The sequence below is a fragment of the Ischnura elegans genome, chromosome X (assembly GCF_921293095.1).
Source record: "Ischnura elegans chromosome X, ioIscEleg1.1, whole genome shotgun sequence".
Lineage (NCBI taxonomy): Eukaryota > Metazoa > Arthropoda > Insecta > Odonata > Coenagrionidae > Ischnura > Ischnura elegans.
The window spans coordinates 8,048,915-8,073,499 of NC_060259.1; the positions used below are offsets into that span (position 1 = coordinate 8,048,915).

General features: G+C 38.7%; 1 protein-coding gene across 6 annotated transcripts in view; it reads right to left on the reverse strand.

The window, feature by feature from the left end:
• LOC124171334 (latrophilin Cirl-like) overlaps positions 1-24,585 on the reverse strand; it is a 262,984-nt gene that overhangs the window by 60,662 nt on the left and 177,737 nt on the right. The gene's annotated exons all lie outside the window — the stretch shown is intronic.

Genomic DNA, 24,585 nt, shown 5'->3' on the forward strand with positions numbered 1-24,585 from the left:
AAAGTGAGTCATCAGTAAAATATGCTGCTGTCAAAACTTGTGCATCTTTGTTGAGGGCACCAGGAAGTTGGCTTGGGATTCTGGGCAGAAACACTATATCAGTTGAAATTATAATAATGTCCACTGCGTTGAAATCAGTACTTAAAGAATTAAGTATTTCTGTAGAATTAAGTATACAGAATAAAGTATTTCTGAATTGCTGGCATTCTCTAGTGGGAATTCCTTTATGATTACCAGATCTGACATGCCTTATCGACTGCCAATGCTGTGTGCCCATTGAGTAATACAATGGAAGCCCTGTTTAGTGAGTATGGCATATGGTGGGAATCCCATTATAACAAGTTACAGTACACTCTTGTCAATATGAACAACGTTATAACAAAGTTCTCGTTTTTACAAAGTATGTAAATCGTTGGTCCCGACGAAAAGGCTAATACAATCTACAGTAAAAGAAACGTTATTACGAAATTACAAACTTAAGTGCCTCTCCCGTCAGTTATAAATTGAACTTTATTATGAAGTTCCACGGGTGAGCTATGGCATTTAGGTGGATATACTCTACGATGCATCATAAGCATTGTGCTACATTCAAGTCCTCGTGCACTGTGCCCAACATCTACAATTATTGTTCTTTCATTAATAGGATAATAATAATAATAATAATAATATTTATTTGCCCAAAGGATACTATATGTCATGATACAATCATAAAACAAGTATATAGGGCACGTCAAAATTAACAAATTCACATAAGAAAATGTTACATTTCAGATTGAAGATATTCTTTTATACTATAAAAACACTTCTCTATTAAGTAAGCTAAGACACTCTTTTTAAAAACATCAATATTTTCTATACTTTTAATATATACAGGTAGGTTATTATACAATTTTGTACACATGAGCTCAGGCCCTCTAGATACCAGAGCTAGGTTCGATTGTTTGACATGAACGTCATTGCATCTCCTGGTTTCATAGGAATGTATCCTATTATTCATAGTAAAACAACCTTTATACCTTTTTACATATATGACACTCTGATATATATATACGCAAGGTACAGTGAGTAATTTAAGGCTTTTAAAAAAAGGGCGACAATGAGCTCGACACTTTAGTTTGCACATACTTCTCACAAATTTCTTTTGTATAACAAACACATCATGAAGTTGGGGCGAAGATCCCCATATTATAATTCCATATGAAATTCTTGAGTAGAATAATCCATAGTAAAGGGTTTTCAGAACATACTGGCTTACACTATGCTTTAATACAGATATAAGATAAAACACTGTATTCAGTTTTTTACATAGGTGCTCTATATGTGCATCCCACTTCATATTTCTATCCACATAAATTCCTAGAAACTTTACACATTCCATATCATTAAGATAATTATTTTTACATTGCAGTAGATCATTGTCCTTTGGGCTGTGCCCAGCAGAAAACAATATCACTTGGGTTTTATCATCATTTAGCCTTAGTTCATTGACATCACACCAGGTTTGCATGCATTTTATTATATATTGACTGGAATCAATTAACGCGGTCAGATTTTTTCTTTTTGATAAGATGGTTACATCATCTGCATATAATACACACTTATTATCTTGGGTTACAATTTTATTAGGTAGGTCATTGATGAATATTAGAAAGAGAAGAGGACCCAATACTGACCCCTGTGGTACACCCTTTTTGACTTCTAACGTGGAGGAGAAATAGACTGTCCCATCTTTCCTGTATGCTACTTTCTGTTTTCTTCCATGAAGATATGTCTTAAGCCAATTTAGAGGAATGCCCCTAATACCTATTGATTCACATTTTTTAGCAATTTGTCATGCATTTGATATACTTCAGTATCCACGCAGTGTCATACAATAAGCTTAAATTCTGAGGAATCATGGTGAACCACTCATTACCGCTCCTAAATAGGCCATATAATAAGTCCTATTCTTGTGCAAATTTGATTTACAAACATTTAGAGAGACAAATTTTCAAAGAATCAATGGGTACCCGAAATTTCAAATTTGGCACTTTTAGAGTTGGCTAATGCGACGCTGTGTGGTGTAAAAGAACTCGTTCTTTGAGTAGTCTGAACTAAGTATTATTTAATCTGTTGTGAAGTCAGGAACTGTTCAGCATTTTGCCTCTTCTTCCTTCCTATGCCTGGAATTTCGACAGTTATCGAAATGTCCTCTTTCAGTACTATTTGAAAGAGGAAATTTTGATAACTGCGGCGACATAAGAGGGAGTAGAAAGAGTTCCGATCTTCTCTTTGCATACGCCATCGCTCTACGTTGCTTGTCCTACTCACGAACAATTTTGTTTAAAAGCTCTCTCAGGAGTATTGCAATAGAATTGCAGCCGTGGAAAATTTTAAGGCAAAACACGACAGGCAAATGGCATGAGCTTCCCTAAGAGATTGAACAACAATCGGGGCAATCTCAGTGCCGTAGGATAATAACCACGTCGTAGATTTAAGGCCCCTTGCACACGCACCGATTTTGGACGGCCGGTAAAATATCGGCCGTCCACATTCCAATAGTGAGCAATGGGAGAGCATTGGAGCTTGCACACGTACCGACCACATGCCGGCACCGGCAAAATGCCGGTTAGCTGCCGGCTATTGTCACTGTGGATCGCCGACGCCGGCTCAAAAACTTAGCAACGTATCGTTTGACCCGTAAAAATCCGGCGTGTGTGCAAGCATCGCTTCGCCGGTAAAATATCGGCCAAAATTTTACCGGCCGTCCAAAATCGGTGTGTGTGCAAGGGGCCTAACGGAACTACACTCGGCTCTCCATCAGCTAATGCCTCTGCCGTTTTTTTCCTTTCCGAGACTCCACAGGAAAATATCAAGTTACAGGGGAACAATGGAAACGTGTTTCATCCCTACCCCATTCCACCAACTGACCTTTTTCGGTCTACCAGGTTCAATTCCTCGAGTTTCTGGAGGTCAAATGCTACGTGAGTCACCTTCTGAGCTCGAAGATATCTCGATATCTTTCAGCAATTGTATGACATGCACGAGGTTCTAAAAAGAATTAGACCTAACGCGACGTATATCTTACAGCATTTAAGTTTTTTGAGCTCTAATTGATTGACACAAAGATTTATAGCTAAAATAAGGCTACTAATATTCAACATAGTCCAAACAGCATAATTTCGGAAGAAACAAGCGTAGCATAAGCGCATTCAAACAAGACGAGACGGACTGGAAACTCAGGCAACGCAAACTGCGTATATCACATTGCTGCGCCTTCGCCCCTTCGCTTTAAAGGCAACGACGTCACATGCAAGATCGGACGTGTTCTTCCCTTGCTCCTTCGCTCATAGCCTCGTAGCTTTAAATACGGAGGGGAGGGAGCGTGCTCCTTCCCCTCGACCTCCCCTTCAGCGCTCTTTACTTATAAGCATTTCCGATTTCTTCTATCCACCATTAAGTCCAACAATGAGCACACTCGTTCGAATTTTTTCAACCGCAGGTTTTGACACCAATATTACTATATGCAGTATAAATGCCGCGGGATGCCCACTCATGGCAATAAATTTAGCGCGCGCTCCGGAGCGAATCACCCCGCGCGATCTTTTCAATATTCACCTCTGGGGTACCGACGTGACGGCGCGATGCTTGCAAGAAATTCAAACAGGAGCATTTTAAAAATACGTCACTAGGGGAGAAACTCCCCTGCCTGCCGCTTGATTTTGACCCAGGGTTTCAGATGACTGACTCACGCTGTAAACCAGGGCACTCAGTTCCCCTTGGACTTGCAACCGGTGAAGGGGAGGGGGGGAAGATAAGAAGTTTGTGTAAGAGGCGCACCCCCATTTTCGGCTGCAATATCTGGGAAAAAAGGTGCGCCTCTTACACGCGCTTATACGGTATTTCCCAAATTCATCCACCATCCAGTTTTATCATTCTTCCATGCCATTGTTACCTAGATTAGATTGGAAAGTTAAAATTGTCGTCAGGTATCATTTCATAGAATTTTCGTACAGTTATCACTACATTAATCTTTGAGCTCTTTTAATACGTAATGTACGACATATTATTGATTCTGGTTGCCAATTACATCTCAAGTTTTCTGACAGGTGGCCCAGATCACCCAGCTGTGATGTCAATTAGGGTCAAAATATATGGAACTGCACACTCAAGTACAACTAACACAATATATTATGTGCATTATAACATACACTGGAACCTCGTTAAAGCGAGTATGGGCTATAACGACACCCCCGCTATTACGAGAGATAGCCGATGCACCGTCAATTGACCCTATAATAAGCGTGTTAAAAAATTCATTTTTACGAGACCCTTTCGGTGTTGGCTCTCGCCATAGCGAGGGTTTCACCGCCGGAAGACTTTCATCAAGACTCCTTAACCTCTGTAACTGCTAGCGATCTGTTAGAAATGAAGTTAATGGAGTGCTCAGTCTCAAATTTATGTGATAAACTGTCGTTCGATAAATGTAATGATGACGAAACAATGCTTTGCATGATTTTTATTCAGTGCGGCGCTTATAAATTGTTTGAATAGTTAGTCGTTATTTGAGTAAGGAAATTTAGTGATGCAAAAAAACATCGCCTTTCATCTGGATTTATGCTTACGTTTATCGGATAGATGTTTATCTGTCGCCGCACCACTCCTGTTCCTGTATATCTGATCGCAACAGGTATATTGGCTATTATTTGCTCCACCTCCGGTAAAGCGACAATTTGCTATAGCGAGTGTTTATTAGTGCACCGTGGGGTGTCGTTATATCGAGGTTTCACTGTAGTTAACACAGTGCCAAGGTGAGAAGTACACAGATATCATCATCAAATAATGGGAATCATGACTTATGCTGCTGTCAAAACTTATGGATTCTAATGAGTCGTTATTTCCAGTAGAAGGTATTGTTACCTATCCTTTATTAGATGAAATTTACTTCGAACTAAAAATTCACAGAAATTTTTCAGACGATGATGAACCTAATAGCTATGAAGCTCATGTTTTATAACAATGTAAATTGCCTCCAAGATGCACTATTTTTGTTGTTTTCAAACACATTTTGTGTTTTTTGTTGCAATAGTTGCATAATGATGCTAAGTATGGGTTTTCTACATTCAAATTTGAATGATGTTGACATAAAGCACAGGAGATGTAATATTTATCTGTCAGAGTACTTATGATGACATCCATTCCATCAAAAGTTAGTGCACTGATACTTACGACTACATAAAGAGGAAAATCTATGAAAGGGACATTCATGCTACACCTATAAATACAGCAGACTCCTGATTGTCCCGCTGTGGTCTGTCTGTGTTGCAGATAATACGTGCATGAGTTCATGGTCCTTCAATGCTTTCCGTGATCTTTATAAAAAACAAAATCGGATGCAACAGCACCAGGATATTTGCATCTTAATACAAGGCTACACTGGGCTTATTATTTCCAATAGAATCCCCTATGTAAAATAAAATTATTTTATTTACTAACAGACAAGGAATGTTTCAAGTTTACTTGGGCATCGGCTCTAGCATTGCAGAGGATTATCAGTGGCAAGAAAAAAACTCTTGATTAATTTTAGAAGATTCTTCAATGGTTAACCGATCGTATATTAAGAGAAATGTTATCTATGATCTTTAATTTTATATTTCATATCGCAAATGTGCAATTATTGCCGTAGCCTCGCATGCCATTAACCCATTCGCATCCACAAGCGTACTGGCACGCGACCTGAAACTGGCCACAAACACCAAAAGCGTACCCATACGCAGAATGCGTAGCGATATTTGTCAGTTGATCCTGCTGCTATCTTACAAGTTTTTTTGCAAGTTTTTGGTAGGACAGTATGCCTGGTTGTAGCTGCCATCTGGTGGCTATTTAGAAAACATTTTCCATCGTAAATCGCCTTAGAAATGCTTTTTCTTACTTGCAGATTTTATTCACCTGAAAATGGCCGGCTGCAGGAAGCGATGTTATGGTAAAAGTGTTGACGATTAATGTACTAGTGAAATACTTGATATTTTGAGCTCTGAAGATGATGATTCAAGTAGCAAAGATGAAGTCATCTTTCCAAAACGTTTGTGTCTACGGAATGTTATCGACTCAGAGAGTGATTGTGAATCAAATGGTTGTGCTTCAGGAAGCAAAATTGAAAAGGACTCTGATGTAGGCATCAACAGTGGTTGTTCCTTGAACTGGAAACAAGATCTAAAGGATCCAATTATCCATAATTATACAGGTAATCCAGGTATAAGAATTGATTTAGGTGAAAGAGTTAGTAGGCTTCGTGCTTTTGAACTTTTTTTAAATGACGAAATTGTCCAGCATGTGGTTTTGGAGACGAACAGGTGTGGATCAGCTGATCGTGACTTTGACAGTATCACCACGAATGAGCTGAAAGTGTATTTAGCTCTTGTTATTTTGATGGGTTTAATTGAAAAGCCAACTTTACAAGATCATTGGTGTAAAGATGCAAGCATGAATACACCATATTTTAGAACAATCATGCCTCGAAGAAGATTTTTGAAAATTAGTAAGAATCTACATTTTGCAAACAATGAAAATCTAGCCATCAATGACCCTCTTAGAAAATTGAGGCCAGTCACTGATATGACGACTGACGTATTTCGTAAAGTGTACACACCATTGCATTCTTTTTGCATTGATTAGTCACTAATGAAGTGCAGAGGAAGACTACACTTTATACAATACATTAGGACTAAGAGGGCAAGATTTGGGGTAAAACTCTACAAGTTGTGCGATTCCAGCAATGGTTATATAACTTTAAAATTTATGTTGGAAAAGATAGAGTAAGCAATATTCCTGTAGGTACGAAGGTTGTATTGGATTTGATGGCCGACTTTAATCTTCTAAACAAGGGATACTCATTGTATGTTGATAATAGGGTGGTTTCCTATTATTTTTTTATTGCCTAAATCGAAAGATTATTACTCCTGGAGTACGTATTTCACGCTTTTAGATTTTTAAATGACGATATCTATTTTTCGCGATTAAATGAAAAGTGAAAATTTTCAAGCGCGCGAAAACGCGCGGCGTAAGTAGGAATGATGGGAAAAAAGTCCGTACGACGCATTTCTGGTTCCCCCTCCCGCCTTGTGAGGTGACCTTGATCGAGGCTCTGAGCGCTGATACGACGCAGGATGCTAGCGGGTAGCTGAGTACCATGCTATCTGGTAGCGCTTGGCTTAAAAAAGGTTTATTAATACCTTATCAAACGAAGACAACTTTCCGACCTAAGCCAGTTTTAATAGGTTATTATTAAGACATGTTCCCCTGAGCTCTGTGCCTCTTGCATGCATTGGTAACCTCAGACGATGTATAACTCCTATCCTCTCGTGTAGAAACTAGGTCCCTGTGACGTCACGTGGAGTGGCATCGCATGGGCGCCAATCTGGCCTTTTTCAAATGAGGATAAAATTTGGCCCTTGCCATTCGTCTAAACCGGTACAGTGGAAGCCCCTTATAACGACAGCTGTTGGGAACAGAGAAATCTGTCGCTATAGTGAGTTGTCGTTGTTACCGAATGCAATTACATCGTCACAAAAAAATCACTCATCAGGCGTCACCACGGCTGTTTTTGCTGAGAGGCGAAAATTGCAGCATGATAGCCGTTTTAAATCATTATTTTGAACATTTAATTCACTAATGATCATAATCACTAGCAATCTATGATTAAAGCATATGTAATTATGCAGGATGCTATATGCCGAGGCATAAAGAAGTCGATTTTAAAAGTCCCAGCTTCAGACTCACTCGTACTGAACTGTGCATTATGAGCTGTTATTATCCTTATTTCTTGGATGCTCCAAATATATATGTCATAACTACCAGTTATGGCTATGCATCAGCCTATTAAATGCTAAAACTTCGGAATCTGTTCAAAAATTCATACCTTCTATCTTTCCGAGTAGTAATGAAAATGATGGGTGGCTGCTGCAATTGGGTGACGAAAGGAGCGTGATAAAATTTTAGGGTTCCACATGAGCATTGCAATTCTATCTTTTTCAGGTTAACGGCGGAATGAAGGTGGAAGTAATCTTCTTATGCTTCAAGTCTGCCTGTATGAATGATTTACTATCGTGTTTCAAAACAGCCGACTCAAATGCTATCGGAATCACGAAACCGAACAGCATTACGGCATCTAAAAGCATATTAGTCATATCAATTATCTTCGATGGAAAGGGTGAAAAACTGTTTCAAATAAATAGAAGGCCAAATGATAAATGAAGTCCACTCTTTGTCTGTCTGTTAGCAATATTTATGTTTCGTAGAGATTCACGCAATCAGACGCAATATCAGTGGATGTAGAGACCTCTAGCGGCAGTAGCGCACACTTTTTGATAGGAATGCTGACTGGAACTGAAGGAAGCTCGTAGTGTTAGGCGGCAATAACACAATTTTAACGTTTCTTAGTTCTATTGGTGGGTGGGCTGGGCAATTGTCAATGAATAATAGTACTTTTTTATTCCTTTCACCAATCCTGGCATTAAACGCTCGTAACCACTGCGTGAAGATAGCAGCCGTCATCCAAGCATTTTTATTTGCTTCATAAGTGCAAGGGAGAGTTTTAACTCCCTTAAAACATCGGGGATGGGCAGATTTCCCCACCATGAACGGTTTTAACTTATCTGAACCATCCATATTGGCGCATAAAAGAACAGTTACGCGGTCTTTACTTTTCTTCCCTCCTTTGCAGGGGTCCGTTCGAGTGGCGAGAGTTTTGTCCGGGAGAAGGTTAAAATATATGCCCGTCTCATCCGCGTTGTAAATATCGCAGGGGCTGTAATTGTCCAAATAGTCTTTAAGGACTGGAGCCCAGCCTTCCACAGCATTAACGTCAACACTTGATGATTCACCGGATAGTTTGTGAAGGGATATCCCCTTCCTATTTTTAAATCGTGCAAACCATCCATCCAAGGACTTAAAATTGTCTTCACCAAGCCTCTCACACAAATACTCAGCTTTAGCCTTCATCATTGGGCTGGTGATAGGAATCCCTGCGGCTCTTTGCTGGCAAAACCATGAGAAAAGAGCAGTTTCTAGCTGTGGATGCTCTCCGAGTCGCAGGTGTTTTTGAGTGCTTGGACGCCCTTCTTTAAGCACTGCCGAACGAATTTGTTCTTTTTTCTTTAAAATAGTGAACAATGTCGATGTATTAATTCCAAATCGCCTCGCTATTTCACTCTTTGAACACTCTCCACTTTCACAATCTGCAATAATTCTCATTTTGGTTTTTAAATCCAAGGACTTGCGTTTACCAGCCATGGTATTAGCAGACGGGCGGAATAATTTTTAACGTCACTGCGGAGGCGCGGGAGGGAGATGACGAAAGAGCAATGAAATGTGTACTCGAGAAATTTATTAAGGAAAGAAGAATAGGAGAATACGGAACATGTAGACGTCGACATTGGCGGAAAAAATGCCGTTTTAAAAGCATTGAATTCCAGAGATGTGGCACGTGGTCAAAAAGTCAACCTGTCGTAATTACGAATGGCGCAAGAGAGGAATCGAGCCATTATCGCTAATACGAATTTATTTTACATTTAAATCATAGGGTTTAAAATGGTTCCTTGGGTAGCTGTCGCTAATTCGAGCTTGTCGCTATATCCCGTACTCGTTATAAGGGGCTTCCACTTTATTTTCTAAAACCAAATAATTAGTGTATTATGAATACACTAATGGTGGGTAACGAATCGCAATCAATGCCTTTCGTTTTCTTTGATGAAGGAAACTACCCTATTGGTATAGTTCACCAGATTTGTTTCACAATTTACACAACTTAGGAACTAATGTATGTGGTACTGTGCGAACTCTATGCAAAAATATGCCAAAAGATATAGGCAAATTAAAACTACAAAAAGGTGAAGCTGTATCACATTGCAGTAATAGTATAACTGCAATAAAAAGGAAAGACAAGAGGGATGTTACATTACTTAGCACCCTGCATTCCTTGAAGTTTACAGTTACCAAAAAAGTTGACCGGAAAACAAAGAGTGATTCTTAAACCCACTGCTGTTATAGACTACAATAAAAACATGGGAGGAGTTGACTTGGGAGATCAGATATTGAGTAAATTTCACTGCAAGCGTCGGTATAATAAAGCATATAAAAAAATATTTTTTTACCTCTTAGATATGATGCTTCTAAATACATATGTTGTTTACAAATTTGTAAATAAGAAAAAAGATAGAACATTTCATGTTTTCAAACAGAAATTAGCCGAGGAGTTGATGGAAAAATATTATCAAGAAGGTGTTGTGAGGAGACGTAGTAAAAATTTACCAGACGTGCCTGTGAGACTAACTGGTCGCAATTTCCCTGAAAAGGTTGAACCGAGCGACGCAAAAGGTAAAAGAATGGCGACATGTTGTGTGGTGTGCCTGGAGAAAAAGATAAGAAGAGAGTCCACATGGCAGTGTGATGTGTGCAAAGTGCCACTATGTTTAGAACATTTCAAGCCATATCATTCCCTAAAGAATTATCTCCAGTGATGAAAATCATTTTATATAATTTAGAATGTTTTCATTTTTGAACACAGTACACCATTATTTGTTATTTATACTTCAACTAAATGTAAGAACAGCTAACTCTTAACAACATATCAAAATTTGGTCAAAATCGGTCAACAAATACTCTAATAAATGTCTTATTTAAACCAACACTACAATTGTGTTCAAATTCTTTAAAAGTCCGTGGTGATTGGGGTCGATTTAAATCCCAGGGGACGGATGCGAACGGGTTAAACATGGCGCAAGGGAACCAGAGATTTTGTCGCACTCAGCATGATGATGCCACGACCAGTCAAGATCAAAGTGGAGAGGAATGGCCGTGTGTGGAAGGGGAGTGGAGTGAAGGCAGCGAGGGAAGTGAAAGAGTAGAGACAGCATGAGTTATAGCCAGGCACTTGCCTCCGTGGACAGCTTTCCATACGTCATGATTTCCTCTAACCACTGCTATTGCAATGCACAATCGTGCTCAGGGATCACGTCCCGCAGCAGTTGCACCCCAGGGAAAACGCAACTATGAGCGTGGTGCCTGACAGTGTAGTTTCCGACGTCGTAGTGTCCAACAGTGTTTTGAAGCATTTGTTCAAACTACTTTCTTGAATACGTGATCTCTCAGCCACAGGTGTGTGGTTTTCTGAAACCAGGTATTACACGTAGCCTTAGGAATACGAGTAAAATCACGTTATTGCTGCTAAAAAGATAGCAGCAGGAAAAAGAAAGCTCTTAATGATTCCGGAAAGCAATCTCAAATAACAGACAATGTACATAAATAATAATAGATTGATTTCCATAAATTATGAAAATAACTAGGAATAAAAGTGAAAGTTTGAATAAATCATGTTTTCTGATTTTGCTTGCTACTTCCCCCAATCATTAGCCCAGATAATCCGGAGTTTACTGCATGAATTATAAAGAGCAACCACAGTAGATAAAGCAAAATAATTACTTAAATAATCATAAAAGCAAATAGAAATCCCTTTCCAAAATCCAAAGGCCTGTGTCTGCAGTAGATGTTAATCGAAATGTAAAAGCAGTCATGTAAAGGTAGCAGATGTATGTACAGTTTATTTCCTCTGCAATTTAACAAATTTATCAAAAAATATATACGAAATCTTCTCGTGTTCTCAATAAATCAATGAAAACTTAACAAGAGGTCGCGGGTTCGAGTCCTGCCTGGGTAGGTTTCCCCGGTCCAGGGCATGGTCATTTGTGTACGTTTACTTGTTACATTTGTTGAACACCCCGGTGTAAAATGGCCAATAAGAGCTGTATCCGGTGGTTTGAGAATAAAATAAAAAAAAATAAATAAAAAAAATTTGCTTCTCATGGACCCTGTCTCCCTGTCCCTCATCCCTCTTAATCCAACCAGCAATTAAAATGTTTACCGATTGGCTGACTTTTCAATAGCCAAATGATCAAATTCATTGGTTTGATTAAAGTAATCATGACTTGTCTTTGTGGCAGTTTTTCATGGCCAATTAATTTCTGCTTGTCTGTCAAGATGGGTATCCTAAATGTAATTCAATTGAATGTGTATAATTTAAGGATGGACCGAATCCACAATTTTCAAAAATCCAAAACAGCATCTTTCAAGGATTTGAATCAAATCTCAAATACATACTCATACAATAGGGTAGTTTCCTTCATCAAGGAAAACAAAAGGCATTGATTGGTTTGGCATCGATTCGTTACCCACCATTACTGTATTCATATCATACAAATAATTTGGTTATAGAAATCCCATTTTAGACGAATGTTAATGGTCAAGTTTAACCTCATTTGAAAAATGCCAGATTGGCACCCATGCGGTGCCACTCCACATCGTTACATCACAGGGGCCTAAATGCTATACAAGTAGTTAGGAGTTTTACATCATCTGATATTATCAAAGGCACACAGCTCAGGGAAACATCTCTTAGTAATCATATATTAAAATTGCCAATGGTTTGAAAGTTGATAGAGTACAGGCGGTCCCAGACTTTCACAAATAATGCGTTCCCGAAAACTTGTACGAAAGTCGAACCATTGACTTCCATACTAATTAGGGGTTACGTTCCAAAAGACCGGAATATACATACTAAAACCTTTTTTTTCCACGGATTTTATTTCAATTCACTAAATTTTAATAATACGCTAATAAAATTCCTCAAATCATCTAATTTCTTTCGAAAATACGCAGAAAATATAAATAAAAGTTAAAAAATCAAGAGCTCTGCTGGCTATCGAGTGAAACATCCTCTTGGCGTTTAAGTTGACATTCCACTTATTACGTCCACAATAAATAAAAAGACATACCAAGAGGCATGACAAAATATAGTTGTTGAACCCGAACTCTGGATATGTTTTTATTTTTACACCAAAATTCGACATTCAGCAGGTGACATTCGTGATCGCGTATATTTCGCATGTTATTCAAAAAAGACAAAAGACAAACGGAATTCGGGTGATATTTCGTGCAATATCGTTGCTGAAAGTGTACATGAATTAAACAGCACTCAAACGAAAAAATACAATCGGAAAGAAGATCTTACTAGTTTTATTGAAAGCTATTTGATGATGTCTAGTCAACTTTTTTGAAAAATCTCGCCAATGAAGGCTTTCTTCTTCTCTTGATGAAGGAGCCTATAGCAGGCAGTTTCTCTCCCAAATAAATCACCTAGATTAGAGTCATTACTAACAATTCCCTTCATTGTATACGTTCGTATTGTTCGCATATACTGCCATTTGAAACAATTGAATGTTGGGATGCGCAGTAGGGCGGATCGGAAAAATCGATTTTTTTCAAATCCATCTGGCCCAATGAAAAAAAGTTGTGGGACCGATCAAAAATAAGGCCTGAAAAATTTGAGACCTCTACGTGAACCCCTGACCCTCGCTCAAATGCAATTTAGGGGGGGAAGGTCGAAATTCGAAAAATATAGTATTTTATGGTCATTTCCTATAGATTTTGCTGAGTTACTGCCCTTGAAGGGCAAAAATTTCGTGCATTTTGACGTATCTGCCACCGTTTAGCCACAAAATGCCTAATTTGAGTCCGCGCCCGCGAAGAAAATATTCCAACGCCCACGCAGCGTCGCGGATACAAGAGCCGCAGGCCGATCCCCTCCCCTCCCCGCTCGCTTCTACCCCTCCCACGCCTCCAATACAGCAAAATTCATCCCGCGTATGCTGCTAGGAGGTCATTTATCTTTTATAATATAAATCGGAAGATGGTAGAAGCTAATAAAGGAAGCTTAGTGAGACGACTTGTCCCTTATTAGGCGCCTCGTCGGGGTTAAACAAATCGATGTTACCAACTTTAAGAGAAGTGATGAAATACTTTTAGATCCGAGAACGCAGGAAAGGAGCCTACGGTCCATGAAAAGGCCTCTCAAGTGGCTATAAAGGTGTGCGAACTATGGTGACGCTTCCCTTCCATTATGTGTGTCATTAAATGGATTTAGCGGTACAACAGGAAGTACTAAAACTTACGGAAAATGCGAATAGGGCAAAAGTAGGGTTTTTGCTTAAGTACAAACCTGAAGCACTTTTGAAAGAACATTTGAAATTATGCGATATTCTTGCGTGTAAGTGCAAGAAGGAGCATAATGTTCCCCCCAATGGAGAAGTATGTTGATTGGCTATAAAGGTGTGCTAACTTCGGATATGCGCTCCAATTTCGGCTTTGTCCGACAGATGTGATTAAATGGATTTTGGGCGAAAGCCGCTCGCGTCCCCTCCCCGCAAGCTTCTCCCACGCGCCAAATGCACCAAAATTCACACCAAGTGCGTCTTACTTCGTTAGTCTAAATATTTAATGTTTCAGTATCGTCTGTGGAGGAACAATCACGAAATAATTTTTCAATTACCTGCTTTCCAATCTGTATTTCTTATGTCAGTGTAATTCCTCGTCTTTCGCTGTTGTCAACAAAGTTTTGGTGAATTTCTTCACGAATTTCTCGTCCGTATCTATAATAAAAAGAAATATTTAACTTCAAATTTGAAAGTTCATCAATAGATTTTTGAAAATCCACAGCACTAAGGTCAGATGTAGCCGGAGGTACTGTGGTCTCTCTCCAATATGTCATCAGCGAGTAGTCCTTAAAGTTGATATTAAAATCCAGCACTTTAAAAAATCTCGGATCGGCCGCCAAACGCATACTTGCAACAACGCAAATTCGGTCCTTAGATTGCCCTCCAAATGTTTATGCCGCAAATCTAAGTCAACTTAGTGCAATTAGCAAATAGACCTCTGTAAGGGATGAAATATGATTTGATGCTTTCCCGGCGAATGATGTGGGTAAACTCTTCTCGGGATTCAACGAAATTTATCCCTGATGATGAGCCCCGAGTCGGAGCTTGAAATGTTTGCCATTTTGGAAAAAATAACCCGGTGGGAATCCCGAGAAGAGTTTACTCACATAGCAAGGGATGTTGGAATTATGCTTGTAGCATAGGGATGATGCCTCCTTTTTGGGCGGTATTCACCATCGCATTCAAATCCTTTTTATTTTTGTGTATCTAATTTTCACTCGGAAAGGAATCGAGAATCGCAGATTCCATTCCGAGTAAACTTTTGCTAATCCTCCGACGGGGGAGGCAAACCCAAAAGTTGGACCCTGTTTCTTCAACTAACATCAAGCATTCCCCTCTAAACTTGGATTGATAAGTGCTCATGCCTTTTTTCATCAGACAAAAGTATAGTCTTTCACTCCATAAAAATGTAACTCTTTGTTGACACCCTTTGATACCTCTCTTTTCGTATTCACAATAATTAGCATCTTCTTCTGTCTACGTAGGTAATCTTGCAAACTTCCTTGGATGTTTCTTACGAAGTTATGATATTTGCGTCAACTAAAGTTGCGGGGACGATCATTGCTGTTTCTTGGTTCTTGCATATACCTCTATCACATTTGGCAGACGCATTTTTGACGCAGAAGTTCCAGTTTGAGTTTAGTTCTGAATTTTTATTTGATGAGGAACGTAGAGATAAAAATTGGATGATTTCTCTTCTGTTTAATTTTCTTCGGATGAATTGATGAAGAAAATTTTTTATACTATTTTCCCATACAAGAATTGACGATGTCGACTCAACGCTTACCGACGATTCCCTTTTTTTCCTCAGTTGTCGAGTTTCTTCAGGACTCAATCCAGCAGCCATCATCTTTAGTTTCGTCCGCTGGTCTCTCAACATACTTCTTCATTGGGGGGAACATTATGCTCCTTCTTGCACTTACACGCAAGAATATCGCATAATTTCAAATGTTCTTTCAAAAGTGCTTCAGGTTTGTACTTAAGCAAAAACCCTACTTTTGCCCTATTCGCATTTTCCGTAAGTTTTAGTACTTCCTGTTGTACCGCTAAATCCATTTAATGACACACATAATGGAAGGGAAGCGTCACCATAGTTCGCACACCTTTATAGCCACTTGAGAGGCCTTTTCATGGACCGTAGGCTCCTTTCCTGCGTTCTCGGATCTAAAAGTATTTCATCACTTCTCTTAAAGTTGGTAACATCGATTTGTTTAACCCCGACGAGGCGCCTAATAAGGGACAAGTCGTCTCACTAAGCTTCCTTTATTAGCTTCTACCATCTTCCGATTTATATTATAAAAGATAAATGACCTCCTAGCAGCATACGCGGGATGAATTTTGCTGTATTGGAGGCGTGGGAGGGGTAGAAGCGAGCGGGGAGGGGAGGGGATCGGCCTGCGGCTCTTGTATCCGCGACGCTGCGTGGGCGTTGGAATATTTTCTTCGCGGGCGCGGACTCAAATTAGGCATTTTGTGGCTAAACGGTGGCAGATACGTCAAAATGCACGAAATTTTTGCCCTAAAAGGGCAGTAACTCGGCAAAATCTATAGGAAATGACCATAAAATACTATATTTTTCGAATTTCGACCTTCCCCCCCTAAATTGCATTTGAGCGAGGGTCAGGGGTTCACCTAGAGGTCTCAAATTTTTCAGGCCTTATTTTTGATCGGTCCCACAACTTTTTTTCATTGGGCCAGATGGATTTGAAAAAAATCGATTTTTCCGATCCGCCCTAATGCGCAGGAAACATCGCGGGAATTTAAAAAAATTACAGACCAACGTCCAAAAGTCCGAATTTAGCGTACGGAAGTCAAGTAAAAGGTGTCAATTTTGAACGTACGAAAGTGCGAATTGTACGAAAGTCGAGGACCGCCTGTTTTAATAATCCTTATTTAACCCTTAACCAGTGCAGTGAGACCTCTGCATTTCTAAAATTATGAATATTTTCAATAGTACATTTTCATAATATATATAATTCTCGTTAGCTTTGTACTTAAGTTTAAAAAGGACATAGTACTCTAAAAATTTAACCTCCTTATTATGTATTTCTGTAAATTTGCAATTGAGTTAGTGGTCTGTTACACCGCATGTCACTAAACTGGAAAAATCAATCAATGATTCAAAAAGTTGTTAAAAACAATTCTTAGTGATTTATCAAGCATAACAATAATTAATATTTTGTTAGGAAGCATAGTTGCACATTGTGGATAATTAAGTACTTAAATTTTCTCAAATACATTGTGTAATAAAAAAACTACTATTGAAGTCATTTCTGAAGGCGAACTCAAAACAAATGAAATCCGGATTTTATTGGAAATATTACCCATTTTGTTCTTCAATTGCTAAGATTTTAATAAATTTTATCAATAATTAGAATAAAATAGTGGTAATTTTTTTCGTAGCCCTAGCAGACAGTACACGTACAATGTATTTTGAAACCGATTGGACCCCAAAATTTCGCATGCCCACGTCTGGGAGAAATAAAAAGAGCGTGGGAAACATCGCGAGTAAATCTTCGAAATGCAAGTTACGTTACATCTACATTTGTTCAAAGCATATTTAGGGCTATTTTTTGGCTCATATATTTCGAGTGCGTAGTACCTGAAGCAGTGCAAAAATCTGTCAACTCATGCCGACAAATAAAACTGATGGTGAAGGAGGGAGCATAGATGGTGACAGAAGTGATGTAAAAGAAGTTCTCCCCAGGCAAGAACAATTCTTTTACAGGAGAAATCGCTATTAAATGTCACCAAATAAGCCAAAGAGGAAAATTTGTACACCCTTCTATAGCCTTGTTACTCGTTGATGAGCGAATGTTACAAATGATTTTGCACTGGACAAATATGAAGCTTCAAGCAATAGGAGATAAGTATAAAAGGGAATGCGGGCTGGAAAAAACGTTGATTTGTTATGATGGAATCAAAAGCCTTTCTAGGTCTTTTGGGTTATTCTACGATTTTCAATTACAATGATCAGTAATGTCAGAACAGAATTTCACTTTACTTGAAACTAGTCTCCAATCGGATAACCCTGCGGATCGAATCGAATCAGGTCAATTCAAAGCTGACCCAGCAACTTTGATTTCTTGCCATTTTACTCTCTAGTAAAATGCTCCCAATGCCCCTTTACATACATTGGGAACGGTTACTTGCATTGATGAAATGTTAATTGCCTTCATGTGCCGATGCCATTTCAAAGTGTATAATCCTAGCAAGACCTCTAAGTATGGTTTGAAAATGATGCATTTCAATGATGCCGATAACACTTATCTGTTTAACAAGTCGCGTACAAGTATTTGTCCGCTCGAAAAGACAGATGGGATACGTCTGTCAGACAAAGACAAAAACCTATCAAAACCATCCCAATCTCTCTGAGCCAACAGGAATATCAAAGCGGATAATTTGGTTCACATCTATTAAACTGGTAAAAAAATTAATAAAAGGGCTGATGTCCATTGGCACAATCATAATAAATAAAAGGACCTAATGATTTTACGTCATCCAAAGGGCGCATAGGGGGCTGTTCTCTTTATGGATTCTCGGCCGACAAGACTGTAATATCCAATGTCCCCAAATTATATAATGCTGTTTGCTTAATTTCATTTATGCACTACAGGTTGAGTGATGATATAGAGTCATTGAAACCATTAAATACACCAGAAACTTCATTATATCGATCGCTGCAGATCTTGTTAGACACCACATGAGAAGGAGAATGTCAAATCCTAGACTCCCGGGACAAGTAGGATTAATTATTGCATAAATTCTCCATCCACCGTTGAAAGAGGCTGAAGAAGTTGTAAGGTTTGAGATGCGGACAATATGTAGACTGTTCCCACCATACAAAAACACCAAAAAAATACTTCTTATTTTTCCCATGCAAAACGCCTACGTGTGCACTTTGGTGAAAAAATGTATTCTGATCCCCTGCAGAATTCATCAAGTGAAGGAATGAGTGGGATGGTTTCATACTACTTAGCCTTCCAACTTTAACATTTAAGGCCTTATTTTTATATCTGGTGAAATATTGATACATAAATATGATAATTATACAGGCGGTCCCCGACTTTCGTACACAATGCGTTCCCGAAAACTTGTACGAAAGTCGAATGTACGAAAGTCGAATGTACGAAAGTCGAATGTACGAAAGTCGAACCATTGACTTCCATACTAATTAGGGGTTACGTTCCAAAAGAGCGGAATATACGTACTAAAACTTTTTTTTTCACGGAATTCATTTCAATTGACTTAATTTTAATAATATGTTAATAAAACTCCTCAAATCATCTAATTTCTTTCGAAAATAGGCAGAAAGTGCAAATAAAAGTTTAAAAAACAAGAACTCCGTTGGCTATCGAGTGAAACTTCCTCTTGGCGTCTAAGTTGACATTCCACTTATTACGTCCACTATATATAAAAAGACATATCAAGAAGCATAACAAAATGTATTTGTTGAACCCGCACTCTGGGTACCTTTTAATTTTTACACCAAAATTCGATATTTGGCAGGTGACATTCGTGATCGCGTATATTCCGCATGTTATTCAAAAAAGACAAACGGAATTCGGGTGATATTTCGTGCAATATCGTTGCTGAAGGTTTACATGAATTAAACAGCACTCAAACGAAAAAACACAATTAGAAAGGTCTTACTAGTTTTATTGAAAGCTATTCGATGATGTCTTGTCAACTTCTTTTGAAAAATATCTTCAATGAAGGCTTTCTTCTTCTCTTGATAAAGGAGCCTATAGCAGGCAGTCTCTCTCCCAAATAAATCACCTAGATTAGAGTCAATTACCAACAATTCCCTTCATTATATACGTTCGTATTGTTCGTATATACTGCCGATAATGACATTTGAAACAATTGAATGTTGGGATGCGCAATAAACATCGCGGGAATTTAAAAAAAAATACAGACCAACGTCCGAAAGTCCGAATTTAGCGTACGAAAGTCGAGTAAAAGGTGTCAATTTTGAATGTACGAAAGTGCGAATTGTACGAAAGTCGAGTGTACGAAAGTCGAGGACCGCCTGTAACTCAAGTGTTTTTGACATCAGTTTTTTTTCCTATTTCAAATAACAATTTTTACTGAAAAATTGGTTCGTATTGGAACTGTAAAATTTTTAATATAAGTATCAGAATAGCAAAGCATTTAAAGAAAAATTAAACGAAACATTAAAAGTGACATTGCGACATTTTATGAATATTTAATTTATTGCGGTCTCCCAGACCTCACGTCACTGGTAGTATAACAAGAAATGCATGTCACTGGAGAAGGGTAAAGCCAAGCGCTACCTGCTGGCAGGGTACTCTGCTACCTGTTAGCAGCCTGCATCGTAGCAGCGCTCATAGCATCGCACCACGGTGGCCTCACACAGCAGCAGCCGGAACCAGAATGACATCACATGGACTTTTCTCAGCATTCATACTTAGCCGCCGTGTTTTTGCACGCCAGAAAATTTTCGTTTTTCATTTAATTGTGAAAAATAGATATCGTCATTCAAAAATCTAAAAGCGTGAAATACGTACTCCGGGAGTAATAATCTTTCGATTAAGGCAATAAAAAAGTAGGAAACCACCCTATTCCTAAATTTTGAAAATTCAATGACAGTATGTATCTTCACCTCCAAAAAGAAATGCTTCGTGAGAAAATAACAGGTAACTGAGCGATGCCACTCCTAGTTCCCACATTTGACCAAGGGTTATTTGTGGTTCTTGCATAGACCGTGAGAGAAAAAATTTCAGAAATCACCAATAATAAGTCTATAAATGAGTTCAAATCCTGAGCCTAGAAAACCCCAGTAAGCTCAATGTCTCAATGTAAGCAATAGTGACTTTGAAGTTGTGTAAATTCCTATTTAGAGTAAGCTATATTAAATTTTGCTCCCAGATTTTAGTTAAGAATTTCAAGTTTCATTGAGTTCAAGAATTTTCAGGTCGGCAGGATAGGCAGTAGAGTCGATTACTGAGCAGTTTTCGACGTTTGGGAGAATCCATCCAGTAAATATAGTTCTCATGGCAACAAAGTCATTAACAGTAGTGAAGGGTTCCGACTCTAACTAAATAATAAAATTCAGGGTTTTTTCCAGGTTTTCACGGTCTGAGTGTCGTCAAATTCACTGTCTGTTGATATGCCATTTTAGGGAGAAATATTGATCATGCAACAATCATTGGCCACACATTAACTAAAAAAAAAAAACCCCACGACAGATGCCGTGTGTGCAAACCCAGCAATGACGGTGCTATCTCACATGACGTCACCTATCGTTTGCAAAATGCAGGGCCTGCTCGTGAGTGGGAAAATGGAAGGAGCAGGGTGGCAGGGAAGAGAAGAAGTGTCTGATTTTTCGCCAGCGTTAATGAACACTTCACCAGTTACCAGTGTTCCAATCACAGGCTTATGGTCAATGTGTTGCCATGGCACATGGACCAATAACTGCTCTTCGAATACACGTGTGTAGATAAATGCGTGGAACATCTGACTTGGCCTTGAAACATCATCCAAATATCAATTTTTCTTTTCATCTGTCCATCATAGTTCTATAACCAATTTGGAGATATTTTTAAGGTTTTATGATGAAATTCACGGCCTTTTCCAGTTTTTTTTTTCACGGTAGACTAAATTCAACGGCTTATTCATGGTTTTAAGGTTTTCACCGTTCGATGGGAGGCCTGTGAATCTATTCAGAACTCCCACCACTGACATGGCCTTTGATTTTGTTTTATTGACGTGAGTGAGTTTGGGGTCAAAAATAACACCCAGGTCATTAATGGCAGAATCTACTGGAAAATTTCTTTAAAAATAGTCTATTTATTAGGAGCCATGGTGCATTTTAAGAAAAAAAGTATGTATTTGGATTTGCTCATATAAATTTTAAGTTGCCACAGAAGGCACTATGTCTCAAGTGAATGAAGGGAAGACTGTAATGACCGAGAGTCAGAAATATTCTCAACTCTTTTGAATATTTTGCAGTTGTCTGCAAAGAGGAGAATTCCACACGAGTTGGAAAGTGCAGAGCTGATAATATCATCAATGAAGAGGGAAAAGACATGATGCCCGAGAACGATATGCCGTGGGGGATGCTTTGATTAGATGCTCTGTCAAGAACAATGCTCTGAGTGCAGTCAGCAAGGAAATTCATAAGAAAAGAACCATGGATATTACATCGATGAGACAGTTTGTGAATAAGAGCGGTGTGCGTGGTGGAGTCGAAGGCTTTCGCAAGTTCAATGCAGCAAACGTCCAGTTGAGAAGAGGCTTCGAATACAGTGGTGCTGATACAGGACAGATAGGTTCATAGCACATGAGCTAGCTGGAAGAAAGCCGTTCTGCTGGGGTGAGATATAAGTGACAGTAAATGACTAAGGCAATCCTGAATAACATGTTCCAATAAAATAGAAAAAATAGGAAGGATAGACACAGGATGATAGTTACTTACATCATCTTTTACCCATTCCTCCCATGAAGGAAATCCATTTGTGTTGAAAAAGTAAGGGAATGGGCTGCATAAATATTCTTATTGGCTTTGAAGTCATCTTTTTGAAAAAGTGAGCCTAGGAAAAACAATTTTCAGCTGCCTAGCTCTAGCCCTCTCAATTCATTCAACAGCTTCTTGTCCTCTTCCTATTGTCATGACCATCCTGTGTCAACAACATCCATCTGTGAAACACTAACTCCTTGGCTGCTCCATCACACTGTCAAGGGTTAATATCTTCCTGAATAGACTAAATCCTCGGCATACAAACAAGATGCATCCTGAGACCTTGATCGAAAGTTGGTAAACCTAGGCAAGGCATCAAAAAATGTGGTTGTGGCTGGAGCAAAAAAATTTCGCTATCCTGAGGAAGGAAGAATGGGCTGAACACTGAACAGTACCTGACTTCACAACGAATTAAATGATACTTGTTCAGATTATGCCCTAAGTATGATTTCCTCTACCCCACACCGTGTCACATCGGCCAACTCAACAGGTGCCAAATTTCAGGCACATAAGAATTTTTTGAATGTTCTCACCTATGAAAGTTTGTAAATCAAATGTTCACAAGAAGAGGACTTACTGTGCGGTCAATTTACGACCAGTAGTGAGTAGGTCACTATGATTCCACAGGAATAAAGCTTATTATATGATGTTGCATGCATACTCAATTACCTCCTACTAAAGAAAGAACCATAAAAGACAATCTTGGGGACAGTGCACGAGGAGAACTTAAACATAGCGCAATGACTATGATGTAGCATAGCGTATAATCATCATAACCTAAATGCTATTACTTATGTGTGAAACTACGTGATAAAGTTCTTTTTGTGACAAGAGGAACCGAGACTGAGGTTTGTAACTATGTAAAGGCCGTTTTACACTGTGAATGATCTTTCGAATGATCATTTGAATTAAATTCATTCGCCGTGACCGCTTCACACAGTGAATGATTTCAGCAAATTTTCTGTGCAGAAATGTGGTGCACTGGTGCGACTATCGATAATGTATGTCAATTCTAACGATATTTCTGGCTGTTTCTGACCACATGATTTGCTTTGGATGTCGCTCACGATTGCATGCTTTGTTTACATGTGCGCTTAAATATACTTTTGTATTGCTTTGACTTTTGGATGTGGTATGACGTACTAAGCAATGAGGGATTAATGCAGTACGTAATTAATAGCAGAAAACCACTTTGGAAAATCGTGCATTTTGTGATCCCATAACGAAGTAATAATTTGTTTTCGCTGCAGCGCATGATTATGCTTCAAGGTAGTGCACTCAAGAACATGATCCGAAGGAAACTCACTCTTCAAATGTTTATCCAAGGTCTTTTCCCTTCTGATTCAGTAAATTAAATTTGGGGAATAACTGCACGTAGTTTCTCGCTCAGAAAAATCCTACCTCATGTATTCTTACCCAAAGTATATATTAACCCTTTTATACCACCGGGCCGATATATCGGCCCACGCTGGTCGAACGAAAACTGCAGATTTATCGGCCCGACTTATTTGACTTTTTTTCATGATTGTGGCCTTTTCAACGGCTGTAATTAAGTAAACCCCCACAATCTATCCATGGTTAGAAGACATAAATATATCTTAATCTGAAATGCTGCAAATTCCGGAAAATAGCCAGTCTTCGCACATCCCACCCAAAATGGGCTGGCAGCAAAAGGGTTAACTATTCGAGCTATCATATGGGTTACTGCGACTCCAAAGTTTTTATACATGATATCTAAATTCTGAAGTGGTGTCAGTGGCAAGATGGGTGCCGTGCACTCATATCATTCATGGAATTATTCAGGCAAAATAGAACATACTCCAAATTTCATTGAATGATCATTCGGTTTACCCCTTGACTTATGGAGGATAGGCAATATTGTGATTTCAAAGGAAAGCCAATATGATATAATGTCTCATTTACGTTGGTATGTGTTCACAAAAGAAACAAAGATTTTGCAATTAGTTGGGACTCCCACCCCAAACTTTAGCCTTTCAATCATGAAATATAGTTTGTAATTGCAAATTTAAAAAAATATCGATGTAATCTAGAAGAAAAACGACGTTTTTATTCATTACATATCCCGAATGTTATTTACGAACTACCCACTTTAGAGAATTGATGTTTGTGAATTTATATTCTCTCAAAGTGCATATCAATTATTTGAGCTATTGCATTGGTTGCTATGCTTCCAAAGTTTTTATACATGATTTTAAAATTCTGAAGTGGTGACAATGGCAAGATGGACGCCATGCGCTCATATCATTCAAGCAAATTAGAACATGCTTGAAATTTCAT